We start from the raw sequence: 20216 nt of genomic DNA, 5'->3' as shown, positions 1-20216 counted from the left end.
AGGCTTAAAATAGCTCTCAAGGGCAGCCAGCCTAGTACTTGCCTATGAACCTATACAACCACGGTCATAGAGATGATTTAACACCATGCAAAGTGATAAGCATGAGAAATTCAAACACAAATAATAACTGACTTTTTTTAGATTGCATATGATTACATAACTGTTCGCATAGGTTGCCATTTCCAATATCCTCACTAAAAATCAAACAATGGCTCATTTATTCCCACCAAAATATCAATTAGCCTTGAAATATAATAGCCAACACCAATTCTAAGTCATGAAGACATTGTGCTATTAGATGTTTCAATCTTCACTACTCAGGAAACTTTGACATCAATAATCATTTGTATATCTTTACTTCATACAAGGCCACCTAAAGATTGTTGAGAGCAAATATTTATATCTACAACTATTCTAAGTTATTAGACAAACCTAGCTGGTTACAAAGTTACATAAAATGTACTCCAGCAATCATTATCAAGATGAACTTTGTTTTTGGACCCCATTTGTACCTCTAATGCTAATGGCACCTGTCTTATACAGCATGAGATGTGCAGGAACATAAACTGGGGTTACACCACAGTTGGCAATTTACATGTATATCTTGGGGAAGTAACATGCAACTCAGAAAGCACCCTTCATCCTAGTCAAATGCTCATGCTTCAACTCAGGACATGTTACCTAACGCACTATCCTTATCTCAGGACATGTTACCTAATGCACTGTTCTTATCTCTGGACATGTTACCTAATGCATTATCCTTAACTCGGGACATGTTACCTAACAGACTGTCCTTATCTTGGGACATGTTACCTAACACATTATCCTTATTTTGGGACATGTTACATAATACACTCTCCTTATCTCAGGACATGTTATCTAACATACTGTCCTTATCTAAGGACATGTTACCTAATACACTCTCCTTATCTCAGGACATGTTACCTAACACACTATCCTTATCTCAGAACATGTTACCTAATGCACTATCCTTATCTTGGGAAATGTTACCTAGCACACTATCCTTATCTCAGGACATGTTACCCAACGCAATGTCCTTATCTAAGGACATGTTACCTAATACACTATCCTTATCTCAGGACATGTTACCCAACACAATGTCCTTATCTAAGGACATGTTACCTAATACACTCTCCTTATCTAAGGACATGTTACCTAGTACACTCTCCTTATCTAAGGACATGTTACCTAATACACTCTCCTTATCTCAGGACATGTTACCTAACACAGTATCCTTATCTCAGGACATGTTACCTAACACAGTATCCTTATCTCAGGACATGTTACCTAACACACTATCCTTATCACAGGACATGTTATCTAACACACTATCCTTATCTTAAGATATCTTACCTATCCTTATCTTGGGAAATGTTACCTAACACAATATCCTTATCTCGGGGCAAGTTACCTAACACACTGTCCTTATCTCAGGACATGTTACCTAACACACTGTCCTTATCTCAGGACATGTTATCTAACACACTGTCCTTATCTCAGGACATGTTACCTAACACACTATCCTTATCTCAGGACATGTTACCTAACACACTCTCCTTATCTCAGGACATGTTACCTAACACACTCTCCTTATCATAGGACATGTTATCTAACACACTATTCTTATCTCAGGATATCTTACCTATCCTTATCTTGGGACAAGTTAGCTAATACACTATCCTTATCTCAGGACATGTAACCTAAATACATGCATTTGATCGTCTGGTGGATGGTCGATCGGAATATGGTCGAACACAGTGCGGCAAAACCTCAAAAAAGCAATTGCAATTGTTTTGAATCGCAAAATATCCTCCCTTTTTGACCCATGTTAACACTTGTTTAGGAGGTAGAGTCATCGGAAATGTCGCATTCGGTGTTTTGTATGGCATTCTGACCGTTCGGCAATAAAAACTTCGATAATAACATGGTGTTATACACGATCGAACAATGTTAGCTTGATCAAACGAATGTATTCCACCTAACACACTATTCTTATCTTATGACATGTAACCTATCATACTATCCTTATCTCATGACATGTTTCCTATTGCACTATCCTTATCTTGGGATATGTTACCTAACAGACTATCCTTATCTTGCAATATGTTACCTAATAGACTATCTTTATCTCGGGGCAAGTTACCTAGCACACTATTCTTATCTCAGGACATGTTATCTAACACAATGTCTTTATCTAAGGACATGTTACCTAATACACTCTCCTTATCTCAGGACATGTTACCTAACACACTATCCTTATCCCAGGACATGTTACCTAATGCATTATCCTTATCTTGGGAAATGTTACCTAACACACTATCCTTATCTCGGGGCAAGTTACCTAGCACACTATCCTTATCTCAGGACATGTTACCTAACACACTGTCCTTATCTCAGGACATGCTATCTAACACACTATTCTTATCTCAGGACATCTCAGCTATCCTTATCTTGGGACATGTTATCTAACACACTATCCTTATCTCGGGACATGTTACATAATACATTATCCTTATCTCAGGACATGCTACCGAACACTCTATCCTTATTTCAGGACATGTTACCTAACACACTATCTTTATCTCAGGACATGTTACCTCACATACTCTCATTATATCGACACATGTTACCTAACACAGTATCCTTATCTTAGGACATGTTACCTAACACACTCCCCTTATCTCAGGACATGTTGTCTAACCCATTATCCTTATCACAGGACATGTTATCTAACACACTATCCTTATCTTAAGATATCTTACCTATCCTTATCTTGGGACATGTTACCTAATACACTATCCTTATCTCAGGCATGTTACCTAACACAGTATACATGCATTTGATCGGCCGGTGGATGGTCGATCGGAATATGGTCGAACGCAGTGCAGTAAAACCTCAAAAAAGCAATTACAATTGTTGCGAATCGCAAAATATCTCCCCCTTTCTGACCAATGGCAGCACTTGTTTAGGTGGTAGAGCGGTCAGAAATGTCGCATTCGGTGTTTTGTATGACATTCTGACCATTCGGCAATAAAATCTTCGATAATAACACTCGGTATTATACCCAATCGAGCAATATTAGCTCGGTCAAATTAATGTATTCCACCTAACACAGTATCCTTATCTTATGACATGTAACCTGACATGTAACCTAACACACTATTCTTATCTTATGACATGTTTCCTATTGCACTATCCTTATCATGGGATATGTTACCTAACAGACTATCCTTATCTTGGCATATGTTACCTAATAGACTATCCTTATCTTGGGACATGTTACTAACACACTATCCTTATCTCAGGACATGTTACCTAGCACAGTCTTCTTATCTCAGAACATGTTACCTAACGCAGTATCCTTATCTTGAGAAATGTTACCTAACACAGTATACTTATCTCAGGACATAATACCTAACTCACTATCCTTGTCTCAGAACTTGTTACGTAACACACTATCCTTATTTCAGGACATGTTACCTAACACAATATCCTTGTCTCAGAACATGTTACCTATCATACTATCCTTATCTTGAGACATGTTACCTAATGCACTGTCCTTATCTTGGGACATGTTACCTAACACACTCTCCTTATCTCGGGACATGTTACTTAACATACTCACATTATCTCCTCTTCACATTTCTGGCCTTCTCACAGAATTACTAAAGGTTAAACTTCCTTACAAATTAATGTAAATATTGCACTCTGCTTTTGTTTCCTATAATGCACATAACATATCTTTTTTTCCTGTGTATTAATCTGTTATTACTTACACTTTTGCCCTGTTCATGAAATGTTTCGTATTTTAGTAGAAATTTTAAGTTAATAAAGACTAAAATATCTGCACTTGAACAATGTCTCATACAGATATTTAAGAGGAAACTTTATTTAGGTATATAGGGCATTTAGAGACCAGTACCTCTGGGAATGTTTGAGGCTATCAAAAAGTAGTACAGAATCATCAGGCAACTTACGTAGAAGATTTCATACGAATGAAGGATGTACTAATTGGTTGTCTTGGAGAGTAGGAGATATATTTCATAGACTGCCAAATTATATTAAAGCAAGTTTATATATATATTTTTTGGATGCTTATTATGGCAATGACTGTTTGGATATACTAGCAGCCTAGGAGGGCTTTATTGCCCATGTCTGATATATTTTGTTTACATGTATGTATGAGATGAACCTGAAACTGGTCAATACTGGTTGGCGTTCTACCGTGGTATACAAAAAATAAATAAATAAACATTAGCTCTTATATGTGCTTAGCTTGTGTGTACAAATTAATATAATGCAGATTCCGTACTTGCCACCATGGCCAACACCTGTATTTCACAGAATACAGATGTATATCACCATCATCAGCCCACACTTTCCCGTTTGTTACATGCGCTGTGGTGGGTGATCAACATTAGTCAATGTGACCAAATCCCTTGGAGCCAAATGTTACATTGCCAGGTGGCTAGCCCTGACACAGTATTCATATATTATATCGTGAGATAATTCAAAACTTTAATTTTATAGCTGAAGCTGAGGAACTTTTATTCAGTATACTGTTTCAGTCACTGTAAAAGTGGATTAATTTGAGCGGTACTTCCACTTATGGTAGTGTGCAGAGACACATGTTCTCATGCCAATTGACTCATACATTGTGCATCCTAAGACACAAAAAAGTAAATCGCATCATGTTGATTGACTGGCCAAAGTGAATACCTGGAGATATTCACTAATCATATACTGCTACAGCATGTACCTAACAAAAAATCAAGCTCAGGTGTTATACTACTAAGGGTCCCATAGTGAAAAAAAAGTAATCATGTTCAGAAATATATGAAAAGAAAGGAGTGTAGAAGTGTATAACCCTGTTCTTGCTTATGGACAGTTGTCACACTGCAATATGAATAGGATCACCTGTAGACCAAAAGGGCAATTCAAAACAGAATGCTAAGCTTACACGGTACCCAAAATCAAGACCAATCCACAGACAAAAAGTTAATTGGCTCTAAACTTGCACTCCTCCCCCATGTAGGTCTGTTATGGGCATTCATGGTATAAATTAAGTCTCAAACTTGACATATTAATTTGCTGTCTGACAGTAGTTAGACTAAATGACTTGTGTAAGCTGTGACATCATATTTATGGATTATACCGTACAATGATTCAGCATGGTTTGCATGGACCCATGACTTCAACATGTGTCATATTAGTATGTTCTGTGTAGAGTTGCATGTATGTTTCTTCACTTTTAGAAGTGTGATAGTGTTTAGGCCTGTAGGCTGACTAGGAACACTGACTCTGGGAATGTAGGGTTCTAGGCATTTGGGTTTCTCCAGGTATCTAAATTTATAATGTTTATAATGTTGTTGGCTCTTATGTTGTGAAGGTTAGCTTGTTCCAAACTAGTGGAATTGCTGTGAGACAATATTCCTTCTTTAGTTGCTTTGTGCTGCTCAAATTGCTATATCAGTGTATTAAATGAATTGCAGACATCCAGATTTAATGATACTCCTCAGTGCTTCACTGTGCTTTGCCTTGTATGCCATGAACCTGAAACTGGTCAATACTGGTTGACGTTCTACCGTAGTATACAAAAAAGAAATAAATAAACATTAGCTCTTATATCTGCTTAGCTTGTGTGTACAAATTAATATAATGCAGATTCAGTACTAGCCACCATGGCCAACACCTGTGTTTCACAGAATACAGATTTATATCACCATCATCAGCCCACACTTTCCCGTTTGTTACATGCGCTGTGGTGGGTGATCAACATTAGTCAATGTGACCAAATCCCTTGGAGCCAAATTTTACATTGCTAGGTGGCTAGCCCTGACACAGTATTCATATATTATATCGTGAAATAATTCAAAACTTTAATTTTATAGCTGAAACTGAGGAACTTTTATTCAGTATACTGTTTCAGTCACTGTAAAAGTGGGTTAATTTGAGCGTTACTTCCACTTATGGTAGTGAGCAGAGACACATGTTCTCATACCAATTGACTCATACTTTGTGCATCCTAAGACACAAAAAAGTCAATCGCATCATGTTGGTTGACTGGCCAAAGTGAATACCTGGAGATATTCACTAATCATATACTGCTACAGCATGTACCTAAAAAAAAATCAAGCTCAGGTGTTATACTACTAAGGGTCCCATAGTGAAAAAAAGTGATCATGTTCAGAAATATATGAAAAGAAAGGAGTGTAGAAGTGTATAACCCTGTTCTTGCTTATGGACAGTTGTCACACTGCAATATGAATAGGATCACCTGTAGACCAAAGGGCAATTCAAAACAGAATGCTAGGCTTACACAGTACCCAAAATCAAGACCAATCCACAGACACAAAGTTCATTGGCTCTAAACTTGCACTCCTCCCCCATGTAGGTCTGTTATGGGCATTCATGGTATAAATTAAGTCTCAAACTTGACATATTAATTTGCTGTCTGACAGTAGTTAGACTAAATGACTTGTGTAAGCTGTGACATCATATTTATGGATTATGCTGTACAATAATTCAGCATGGTTTGCATGGACCCACAACTTCAACATGTGTCATATTAGTATGCTCTGTGTAGAGTTGCATGCATGTTTCTTCACTTTTAGAAGTGTGATAGCGTTTAGGCCTGTAGGCTGTCTAGGAACACTGACTCTGAGAATGTAGGGTTCTAGGCATTTGGGTTTCTCCAGGTATCTACATTTATAATGTTTATAATGTTGTTGGCTCTTATGTTGTGAAGGTTAGCTTGTTCCAAACTAGTGGAATTGCTGTGAGACAATATTCCTCCTTTAGTTGCTTTGTGCTGCTCAAATTGCTATATCAGTGTATTAAACGAGTTGCAGACATCCAGATTTAATGATACTCCTCAGTGCTTCACTGTGCTTTGCCGTGTATGCCAGTATTCAGATACCTCAAAAATACTTGTAATGTGTAGAAAAAAGGTCCGACTTTTTACCCCTTTCCATATATCTTAGGCTCAAAATAAGTATTATTTTCCTGGTAACTTTTTTTCTGAACTGACTCTATTTAAGCTGTCCTTTAGTATAAATACAAAATGTATTTATTATTATTATTATTATTATTGTTATTATGGGTCTATATTAGAACACTGAACTTTCAAACTTTTGAGTGTTCTACTATCGAACCCTATTAATCGAAAATTTAAAACATCGAACATACAGAACAGCGAATTATTTCCTAAGGAAAAATTCACTGTTCCAAAACACATACACACAACACAAGCACACCATACAAACAGCAATCCACACACATACACCTAAACTCTTACACCTAACCCTACACTAAACTATATATACACCGCTAACTATCCACTTACCTTAACCCAAACTCTAACCCTAAGGTCTGTCACTATCGCACAGTCACCTCACCCGTGCCTTAACCCTAACTCACCTACCCCACCCTAACCCTCACGTCCACACAATCGCACACTTACCTGACCTGCGCTCTGACCCTAACTCACCTAACCCACCCTAACCCTCACGTCCACACAATCTTACACTTACCTGAACCCGACCCGTAACTTTCCACCAAAGAGCTAAGCTACTTGTCAAACACAGTAAGTGAGATTGGACCTAATTAATGTCCAAAAATATAAAAATGTTCCAGATGGTTGAAATACATTACTCATAAAATAAATACAAGATAAAAACTGGTCCACACTAAACTTTTTTTGAAAAACGCAAAAAAAAACTAAGTGTTAAGTTCTTTTGTCTCTTATATGAAACAATACTTCATCAGAAGAGTTGCACATTCTCCAAGTCCTCATTTTAAAACATTGGCTTAACCATGTAATCTATTGCATCATTTCAAACTTGGACGAAAAATATTTGAAATGCCAGGACATTCTTTATGGTTAGCATATAAAAGCAGCACAAATATACTGTGACCACTGAATTTAACAAGCACTTAATTACTGCAGATTAAGTATCATAGACAGTAAATGTAAACATATAAAAGTTAAAATATAAAAAAGCTATAGAGAATATACATTTTTAAAGATTTTATTTTTAAACCACCATTGAATTCATTTTTAATGCACGAGTCAAAGAAGAAACTTCATTTAATGCTGAACGAGTTTTGGTATTAGTTTTTAAGTGCCAGTACAGTTTTTTGGTTTCTAGTCATTCCCTCCATGTTTCCCCACTATGATTATAGGCTACTTTCTCTAAGATCTGAAATAAAAAGCTGTGATCAGAATACTGGTAAATATGCTTAGATAATGCATTATTTAGATTCTGCCATTTAATAGCATAGAAATGGTTGTATATTCTTTCTTTAAAGGTTCTTTCATTTTTCAATGAACATCAAGATTTTTAACTATAGTAGTATCATATACAGAACAATGCAATGTTTATAAGGGGTAATACTTTTTTCCCAGTAAAAGATCCTTAATATCTTCATTGACTTTTAGACTGTTTATGCAAAAACGTAAAACTCATCTTTCTAATTCTCCAATAATGAGGAGGTTTAACATAAAAACACCTTGGTATTAAAGGGAACTAGTACCTTTAATCCACCTTGCCACCCAATTGATAACTTATTTGAAAGATTTCTAAATGCAATGTACACATTCAATTAATCTAAAGCACAAGGAATTCCTAGTCAAATTTAACCAAGAATGAATGGGACTTGCTGAAAAATATATGTACCGATAAGAATATTCTTATAATAAACCCAATAAGGGGAGAGGTCCAGTGTTACAAACTATATTAATTATGTAGGTAAAATTATGATGTTACTTGGTGATGAGACATATCAGGAAGTCTACTTAAATGAAATAAATATAGCATACAAGAAAACTGAAAACATACTTTGATATGCTTATGCTAGGACAGTTGGACAATAATGCTTATATGTTTTTGATTGAAAAATGGGACTGATCAGTGTATTTCAGCATTCCTATGATCTACAAAATGTTGTGGATCCAAGGGGTGGAGCCTAGATGGCTGACTGATAGCAGCATCTTTTTGGAGCTCCACAAAACTATTCTAAATTACAGGAAAAGAATTAACTTCAACAAACTAAAATAACAGAATCTTATTAAGGAATATACTACCTATTCTCACATCAAATTTGAAGAAAATCTACTGAAATTTTCCTGTCAAAATTAACTGGAGGTTATAACAACATTCTGGAAATGAGCAACTCAAAGAAATCCCACTCTGAAACATCACTGAAAAATGAAATACAGCTGATGTCTACCACTCTACATGAACTTTCTCTGAAAATGGACAATTTCAAGGACAATCTAGAAAACCTTAAAGAAAATTGTCAGAAACAAACTGATGTGCTCAAAGAAATACTACAACAAACTAAAATATCTGACATTGAGACTTCATTATGTGACATAGATGGGACACTTAAAGAGGAGGAAAACCATAGTGAATTCCTTCTATAACAAAACAGCTGGCTAATAAATAAAATAGATGACCTGGAGAATAGGGAAAGGAGAACAAATATAAGGATTTTTGGACTACCAGAGAAATCTAAAGTTGAGAACATCATTTTGTTTTTAAACTCTTGGCTACCTGAAATATTAGACTTAAAAGAAGGACTTTCCAGTGGCAAAGAGAGGGCGCACAGAGCCATAGGTAAATCACTACCTTCCTCACCAACTGCACCTCCAAGATCTATAGTGACAAAATTTCTATCATTTCTGGACAAAGAACTTATACTTAAATCAGCATGGAGGAAAAAGTCCCATAACCTACAAACAAAATCAAATAAGATTTGACAATCCCCGGGATTCAGGAAGGCTGATTTTTCATGCAAGAACAGTGTAAGATCTCCCGCATGGAAAATGGCCACCGAGCGATTCGGGATAGTGCCATTTTCACGTGCACAAGTGGTCCTACACTGTTCTAGCATGGAAAAACAGCAAATATGCAAATCACCTCATTTGCTGGTGAAAACCATGCAAATGACGTGATTTAGTGATTGACCAAGCTGCCAGGTCTCTATGCTAGAACAGTGTCAGTGAGAAATGTATTCAGAAAATAACTGAGTACATTTCTGCAACTGACAAAACGGAGGCATGACAGCTCGTGAAAAAGCATGTATTATGTACATTAGATATGCCAATGGCCAAATATAAGGCCATTGGCATTAAAAAGTGATTAATTATTATGAAAATCAAACTTTTTTTTTTGGCCGATCTAGGCCGTTTAAGCATAGGGCAGCGGCGCACAAATGGGATCAGGACGAAAAAAAAATAAATGGGAAAACTCAATTTTAAGTTAAATCTGCAGTTTGCCATTATAGTCAATTGCATGCAGAATGTAAACAATATCAGTGAGCACTGGTTGTCAAGGAGAAAGGGTCCATTATAGTGCAATAACTAATGATCTACACAATGGGGTATGTAAATGAGGGGAGTTATACTGAATCACATATTTTTTCAAATCCTCAGCTTGTACCTAACTGTGTAGATGCAGCAATACAGCAGTGCAAGTGTAAGAGCTGAATGACTTCATAAGGGGGTGTGTCATGCCTGCTGTAAGCTCATTGGAGCTGTGTTTGCCCTTAGCTAAGCACAGCTAAAGAAGGGTGTGTGTCAGATGTGCCCGAGCACAGTGTATATAGCCTAAATGGGTTTACGTGCTGTGCACCAGGTTTTAAACAAAAAAAAAAAAAAAGAGGAAATGGCAGCACTGTTTACATTTCACACTGGGTATGCGTAACGCACCTTGGGGCTTAAATAGGGAGGAACTGGGAAGCAGAAACAGCAGTAGGAAGGCAATCAAGGAGAACTAGCATAGCTGGCAGGTGGAATGTATCAGAATCAGCCAATTACACATGCAGCAGCCCAGCACACTACTATAAACTATGCAAACACCTGTCAGACTGTTTTTTTTCCCACAAACTCTATGCCACTGTTGTATACAGATGGGGAAGTTTGAACTGGCAAAACTAACTAAAAATGATAGAGGCTGCTGCTGCTTTACTCCATCAATATGTGCTAGAGACTGAGGGTGGTGATAGTAGAATGCTGACAACTGACCCACAGTGAGGAAGAGGAGGAGAAGAGTGTACAGACCCAGGGTAACCTACCAGGGCCTACATGAGCTGGAGATAGTGGAGCGCTATAGGGTGGACAGGGACATTCTACAGCAAATTGTCCATCTGTGCCATCCTCACCTCACACGTAGAACCAACAGAGGGGGCCCCATCCCAATGGATACCAAGGTATGTGTAGGCTTAAGAATACTAGCCACAGGCACCTTCCAAAGACCAGCTGGGATTATCATGGGGATCTCACAGGCATCAACATCCAGGGTATTTCACCATTTCCTGGATGTCATGACACCACATGCCAATGAGTACATATATTTCCCCAACACCTGTGAGCCATTGACCAGAAGCATGCATCTCTTCCACCAAATAGTAGAATCCCCTGAGGTAGTTGGTGCTATAGACTGCACACATATCCATATCAAAGCACCCCCTGGTGAGTGGGGTAGGGTCTACATAAACCACTAGGGCTTCCCCTCCATCAGCTGCCAGGTTGTGTGCAATGCCCAGGGCATTATCATGACTGTGTGTGCTGGCAGCCCTGAAAACTATCACAACTCCCACATCTGGCATTGCTCTGAGCTGTATTAGGGGTTTTCCAGTGGGGAACATCCCATATGGCCATCAAGTAGGGTATGCTGGCTATGCACTTGAGCTGTTGCTAATGACACCCATCAGAAATGCACACTCACCCAAACAAGAAAACCATAATGAGGCACATGCACAAACCAGGATCATTGTAGAGCATGTGTTTGGGATGCTCAAGTCACGGTTCCACTGCCTTGACATATCCGGTTGAGCCATTTAGTACTCTCCAGCTACATGTACACAAATGTTCATAGTATGTGCCATGCTACACAATATAATTCTGTGGAAACAGCAGCAGCAGGAACAGCACAGGGCAGGGCCACACAGCCCCCCACCATTGCCACAGCCACCACAGGCACAGAGGGACTCGGAGGAGGAACTTCATGAGCCTGCCCCTGTAGGCAGAAGGAGGTGTGCTCAGTATGCCCAGACCTTGGCAAAGAGTCAACACATAGCATACACACTGACACTGTAGAGATGCAGGGACTGGTAACTCTCACCGACTTGCACATACAGTAAAAGGGATGCCAAACATGACACTACCTGTGCTTTACCATGTATAGGGATTGTACTAAGTGCATCTGATTAGTCAGCCCACCAGCACTGTCCTCAATACTGGCCCAGCAACAAGGTAAGTCATGCTTCCTATAAATTACTGAATGGATTACTACATCCTGATAGTTGTATCTGTGGTATGGATGCAAGCATGCAAGGCAAATGGGTGACTGAATGGGATAGCAGCAGACAGCTGAAAGCTATATAGGTCAGCAGGAAATCCATAAGAAATACTGGTGTCAACATATTAGGCAGTACTACACAAGGTGACAACCCCCACTGCAGTACATGGGATGGCCCAAATAACTGAGTGTCAATAGGTCACACACATGGATGTCAATGAGGGCCACATACCCACCACCAGCCTCACCCAGCAGGACAGGTGTAGATGACCATAAAGAAAGGCCGGGCTAAGGCTCCCGAATTATGACAATGGTGAACAGCCCCTCCTCCAGATGTACACAGACATACTACAACATTTCTGGCAGTTGCATGTTAGTTCTGAAGGGTAAGAAGTCTGAAACTCAAATTAATGCCATTAAAATGTAACATGTGTACTCTACTGATATGCCTCATTTCTGCATGATGGGTCACAATACAATATGAAATGGAAGCCAACAGAGTAACTGAAATACCAGTACAGTCATTGCAAATGTTTAAAGTCTTCAGGTGTGCACCCCCCTCCCACAATCCCATGTAGAACTGCAGTAATGTGTAAGTTTGAGGAGTAATATCACTGGAGCACAGATTGCCAGAGCTGTCCCAACCAACATTGTTGCATGTGTACAATATGCAGGGGGTCAGTGTGGTAAGTTTGTTGTGTGTTTAATATTGCCTGGAAGTGGTATGCATGTGGGGCTGGATGGTTGTGTCTCAGTGGCCTTGGTACAAAACAGTAGTCAACAGGGCCATGTTCCAACAACTAAAGTGCCAACACACACTCCTTCTCAGCTACACCCATGTCAGCAGTTATACATACTCACTGTCCACATGTCAAGATCTGTCACTGTTGGAAAGCTGGACCCATCATGAATGGAGGCCCATACATAGAAACAGTACAGAGGTGGAAGTAACCTACACAGTGTGCATATAGAATAACTGTCAACTGCACGCAACTTTGGAATTATACATAGAGGTTAGCATCACATTAGTTGTCCCTGTAGTATGGAATACTGATAGTCTGGCCAATCACTGGCAAATCACAAAAGGCACAGTTATAAAATAATGACAGGCTGCCCATGTCCGCACACAAGCCAGCATAAGGGGAATGTCAGGTGCCAGTAGCTTCCATGTCACACATGCACCCAGCTCACCCCACCATCAGCCACATGTTTATCACAGGTCATATCCTTGTTGTAAGGAATGAGTACAGCATGAACCCATTTCTGTATGGGAATACATGAATACATACATGATGCTGCATGCTGAATAGGTTTCCCATGCAGGCATGTTCCTAGCTGTAAGCAGCAACCTGATCACATCCAGACATGTGGATCAGTATGAGCAGGAAGGATTGACAGGAAAACCTCAACCACTTACCACTGTCACCTCAGGGTAATCCACTGGCCTGCAGCCTGGGAACGTATAAGTGACAGAATGCACTGGCCTGCTACAGATGGCCTGCAGCACTCACAAATGGCCTACAGTCCTCTGGCAAAGGTCCATGCCTTACCCATGGTGCCAATGTACAGAATGTCAGGGGGTCCTAACTAACAACCTAACACAGTAAACAGAAAACAAATCCAAGGCCATGTTGACAAATGCCAGTAGCATGCCTCCCCATGTCCTACTGCAAGAATTGTGGACCAAGCCATAAATACTACTGGGATAAAGGCCGAACTATAGGGATACCTCTGAGATATTGCTTTCATAATGTTAGGAAGAGGGGAGAATAACAGGGTGTTTGTGTGTGTAGAAGCATGGATGTCATGGAGTGTGTGAAGTCTGAAACTCTGTCTGCCCATACTACCTCCTGACTGCAAACCCATGAATGAATAGCCACAAAACTGCTTGTAAACCACAATGTGAAAGTAAACTGACCAGATATATGAGTCCTGCCTCTGGATAACCTGGGTGTATCTGTACAGCTGAGTGGTATGTCCGTAGCAGGATATGACCATTCCATTAAGGTGAGAAATGCATAAGAAGGGGATCCCCAGCCAGCATACTAATAAGGTGCTGGACCATTTATACAGAAACAGCAGTCTATTGTCTGTAGCTACCCCTTCACAATGGCAAGAGTATACCAGAATGTGTAGTCTATGCCTCAGAATATTGGTCTCAGCTTCATTCATCTTGTATTTCCCTGGTAAATAACTGTGAGCAAAGAATGATATCTGTCAGTAGCTGATGACATGATACATCACAGTGTAAAACAGTGCATATATCAGAAAATCTATGCTACAACCAACCATGTTACACAAGCAGTACGCACAGCAATAGCTACAGTATTCCCCGTATGTTACATCCATTGTATCTCCATATTGACAACCTATCTACAGATAGCCTGCAAAAACAGGTTGCTAGGTGTAGCTGCAGCACACAAAACCCTGAGCTGGAGTCCAACTCTCCCTGGAATGGATGCACACACTCAATATAGAAGGTCATATTGGGCATACTCCTACACTGTGCACACAGACATCTGTGAATAACAGATATCTGTAGTCCACTGTATTGTCAGACATGGTTCATTTCTCTACATGTAGGAGTATACCTAGTATGACCTTCTATATTGAGTGTGTCACAGATGTCTGTGCACAAGACTGCGGTGGTGGTGCTACAGAAGCGTTGTCGCCTCACAGTAAGATGTTGTCCTGTTCGATTCTCAGCTAGAGTGTCTTCTGTGTGGAGACATGTGTGAATGGGCATACCTTCGTTGAAGGTTGTGTGTCAGAGCTGGCAACTTGGCATGTAAAAATCTACTGCCAATCATTAACGGACCGGAGTTCCACTGTGACGACCCCTAACTGGGAAAAGCTGAAAGACACAACAACAGATGTCTGTGCACACACACCAAATTGTACACCATTGATACTACACACACACACACACACACACACACACACACACACACACACACACACACACACACACACACACACACACACACACACACACACACACACACACACACACACACTGGATAGGAATGTTCACACATATCTAAGGCCAACATATAATATGTCAAACATACACACACAGAGATGTGGGGAAGAGAGAGAGACAGACAGCGGCAGAGAGAATCCCATTATGAGGCCATTCCCACCCAGTACAATTCCCATTGGCCTATATCAAATGATGTGCTGATGTCATTCACTGCAGAAATTCCTTTGGTTGGCCCTCAGCTCTATAGTCTCAGTGGTGCTTGTGATAACTGTGTCACACTATAGTACAAATAAGTATCCATGTAGCAGTTGTATTCTCAGTCCTGTCAAATGTAAAGTTGTGTGTGAGTGTGGGTGCGTGTGTGTGTGTTTCTAGATGAATGTGTTTGAGGCCATTCACACTCATTACACTTCCCATTGCCCTACTTTAGCACTCCTGCTGATGTCAGTCACCCTGAAATAACCCTTTGGGCAGTTTGCAGTCCTATAAGCTCCATGGTGCTTGCAGTAACTGCATAATACTATAGTGTAGCAAGCTATTTAGGTATGAGTTTTAATCCTGGTCTTGGCAACTGTGAAAATATGTGTGTTTGTGTGTGAGAGAGTGTGTGTGCTTTTGTAGAGACCAGATTTTGTGGCCATTCACACTCACTATACTTCCCTTTCCCCTCCTTTAGCACTGCTGCTGATGTCACCCACCTACAAAGACACCGTTGGACAGCTCGCCACTATATGAGCTATATGGCATTTGCGATAACTGCGTTATACTATAGTCTAGCAAACTAGTTAGGTATAAATTCTAATCCTGGTCCTGGCAACTGCTGCTGATGTCACTCACCTTTGAGGTATGTTTGGACAGTGTTCTACTTGTAAGCACTATGGCATGTGTGATAAATGCGTAATAATGTATTAGCAATAATTACAGAGGTAGGGGTTTGAATCTCATTCCTGGCATGTGTTTGTGGGTATGTCTATATATATGTGTGTTTGTACATTAAAGATTTTGGCCCCATTTACACCCAGTGCACTTCTCAGTGCCTGACTTTAGCAGTCCTATAGATATCATCCCCCTTAGAAGTACCTGTCAGCATCCCTAGACCACAGAATGTCAGTGGTGCATTTGGTAAATGCGTAACATAAAGGTCTGAAAACATAGATAGATAGAGGGTTGAACCTCACTCCTGGTAAATGTGTGTGTAGGGTAAAATATTTTATGACATCTCTCATTCACTACATCACCCAATGCCAGTATTTACAAGGACTGGTGATGTTCCTCACCTTAGAAGTACCTTGTGACAACATCCATCCTGTTATCTCTATGGCGTGTGTGATAAATGCGTAACACTGTAGTAGTAACACATAGATAGGTAGGGGTTCGAAAGTCAGTACTGGCAAGTGTGTCTGTCTGTCATCAGTATCCGGTGTGGGTGTGACTGTGTAATAACAGTATCCATTGGGGGGTGGGTTTTGCTAAATTATTATATTGAGGACCTAGTATATGTCCCAATGTCCATATTACAAGGCCAACAGTTGTCAAACTCCATAGAGGTTGGTGTAGACAATCCATGGCCCTAAATTTGTTGTCCCATCTGCAATGAATATGTGACAGCATGGAGTAGTTAACAATATAGGCAACCCTTGTAATACTCAGAGACCACTCTCCACCCAGGAATCATACACAAACACACTTGGCTAGGCAGCAACCATTATATCAGTACTTCACCTGCAAACTGACTCACAGATAGTACCCATGCTGTGATTGCAGTGGACTCCATGTCAAACTGATGACCACACATGACTGGTATAACACAGGATATGGTCCCATGTCCTCTCATGTTTGGAATCTACCCTTCTGAGGTGCAGGAGAACACAAAGGCATCCTTGCTGATAATGTTTGCATACAACAATAAGGTGGGTGGTAGCATTCCCAATCCATGTGATGATGACATCACACCCAAAGGCCACTTGACACTTATGACTGTTGTCAGAACCCTGGACATTACCCCAATGCCAAGAGATGTGCCGCCATTACCTTTGGGAACACCATGGCTAACATGGAGTAATACATTGATGGTAGTCCACTGAACAGTGATGTTATTATAACAGAATGGGGAACACAGGTTGACAGTCAGCTGTCTGTTGACCACAACAGCGCCAGTGACATCAGAAAGTACTTTGATGTGTTACATCTCCTGACTGTGTGTTATCCAGCAAGTAAAAGGACATGGCTCCCAGTTCAATCCCCTCAGTAGCCCAATCAATGTGTACAGTGGCCCTTTTGCCATGTTCCCCACTGGAAACCTGCAATTACTGTAGAGCCTGCAAATGTACCCCACAAAGGGAATAGCATGCCTTATACACATGGCCTGTATGGACAGACTCCAAAAACTCCATTGAATCCCTGTATCATACTGTATGTAGGTGCAATCACTCCCTCAGTTACACAGCCATGTCTCACCAAACTAGGTCAGGAATGCTACTTCTGAAGATACCAGTCTGTCTTCACAACATGCCCCAGAGACCTCAAGCACACTTCCACACTTCAAAGAACATGCATGTGGGACATGTGCACAACACAGACACAGTCCATGTTATGGAATATAAATCACATACATGTAAAGCAGTGCACATCACTGGTCACCCACAATAGAAATCTGGATGAGTGGATGGGGAATACAATACCCACCCCTGGGGACCACTCCAGTGACTATACGCTTAAGCCACACTAAGGACTACTGTCATGTGGCCTGATGCCAGGGTAATCCATTGGGCTAGCCTTGTAGAGCCTTCAGGCCCCTTCACCTACTACACACCTATGAGGCAATGAACCTATGGATCTCAGTAATGGCAAGTGTGTGTGTGTGTGTGTGTGTGTGTGTGTGTGTGTGTGTGTGTGTGTGTGTGTGTGTGTGTGTGTGTGTGTGTGTGTGTGTGTGTGTGTGTGTGTGTGTGTGTCAATAGTAATCACAGTGCGTTTGTTTGATGAATATCCCCTGCAATCGGAGGTGTGCCCAAACCACAAAATGTACCATTCTCCACTCTACAACATATGTTGTAAATCAACATATACCTATGTACAACCCTCAGCCCTATAATCTGTGAGGCATATGCAATCACTGTGTTACAGACAGGGGAATTCCATGCAGATACAGCTGTACCCTGCCTAAGACATGGTGGATATGTTACCACATTGCCATACCCCTTGGTCTAGATGCAGAGCCCATCCTGGTGACACACAAATGCCTAGAACAGAAACAGGATATAGCATGTGAGAACACATTCACTCAGCACTTCACTTGTGGGGGGAGAAAGGTGGGTAAAGCGGGCAATGAATGTGTTGCCAAGACTATGGCCAATATCTGTTGTCTCAGGATAGGGATTAGCATTGTGCAGTAATTCACAGCACTTCTGTTTAATGCTGTGGAGGTTGTTGATGTAATTATCAAAGGCCTTTGTGATTGTCGTCAGTGTCTGCGGCATGTCTGCCATCATAGATGCCTGCAAGGGATTCCGTGAGGGATCCAAAGTTGTGTTTGAGGTTAATAAGGGAGTTCAACAGTCATGGGACACCACCTTTGTCTGCAGCAGTGTCCTCCTTCTGATATACACTTTAGTAATGTCAGGGGACCATCACATTGTCTCCCAGTGTTTGGAGGACAGTGTCTGAGTTCTGTTGACTCTGGCTAGTACCATGCATTCATGTACCTGTTTGCACAGTGCATATGTGTATGATTTCACAGTCCTGCAGCTATTTCCTATTGCCATCGGTGCAGTGAAGTCATCCGCCCCTGTTTTCATGGCTGCAAAGTCAGCTTTGGAGAGGTTTTGCAAGGAGGTTACCTTTGTGGGGGTGGCTGACATGTTGAGTTCCATGTTGATTACAGCCTGTGTGGATCTCACCATGCAGGGATTGACAACTGTGGATAAGCAACAGTCCAATAATTAAATAGTCAACACAGGTCAAGGTTGTTGCATCCTCTACCAGGGGTCAGTATGAGTTTGTCCAGGGCATTAGAAATGAACCCCAGAAGTGTTGGGCCACTATACTGACACTTGGCTACTTTCCCCAGGTGATGGAGGGGTACTTGAATTCTCAAACTATGTCAGTGTTGCGTTGGACCAACATAAATGGCAGGATGTTGACAAATGTGCATTGAAAGTCTAGGGACATAGATGTGGACCCATAGCAGGCTATGGTCTGGATTGCAGTATTACCCCAAGGCAGTTGTACTGGAAGTATCTCCAAAGCATTTTGCTGGGATACTAGTCTGGAGATGTTCCTAGCCACAATGAATATGGAGACACCACCACCTGTGGAGGTGTGGTGTGGTCCATGTTTGGGGGCTGAAAGCTGTGGAATGTGTCATAGCCTGATACTGCAGGGCTGCTGTCTGCTGCTGCAAACCACCTCTCCATTACAGCACATGGCCTCCACTCCAATGAGTGCTTTGGTTGTCTGCATCCTGACAGTTAGATGTCTACTGTTGAGCAGCATTACCTGTCAGATTGCATACATGTCTAACTGTTATGGTGGTAATTACATGAGGAACACTGCCTAATAAGGCATCATAGGAGTGGCAAGACACTTAGCCAGTACTTGGAAACCCAGCACTGACAGATGTAGGACATCTGTGGCAAGTCATTGGATTCTGCCAATCATGTCATTCCAAGCAGAGTGATACTGGATCCCTGAGAATGACATAAAAGATGTAAGCCAACATTGCAGTCAATCATCTGTTGATAGTACAGCAGCATCATTCTGGATGCCAGTGTTACACTGCTCAGGGCTACTGTCACACCTGCCTGGACCACATAATCAGAGAGTTCAACCATGTCTCTTGTCATGTAGTCCAGGGAGGTGTGTCCCAAGTCATTCACACCAACATGGATACAGAGTGATACTCATAG

Source organism: Protopterus annectens, chromosome 8.part1, assembly GCF_019279795.1.
Source record: "Protopterus annectens isolate FY-2018-M chromosome 8.part1, PAN1.0, whole genome shotgun sequence".
NCBI classification, from domain to species: Eukaryota; Metazoa; Chordata; order Ceratodontiformes; family Protopteridae; genus Protopterus; species Protopterus annectens.
This window is presented reverse-complemented; position numbering follows the sequence as displayed.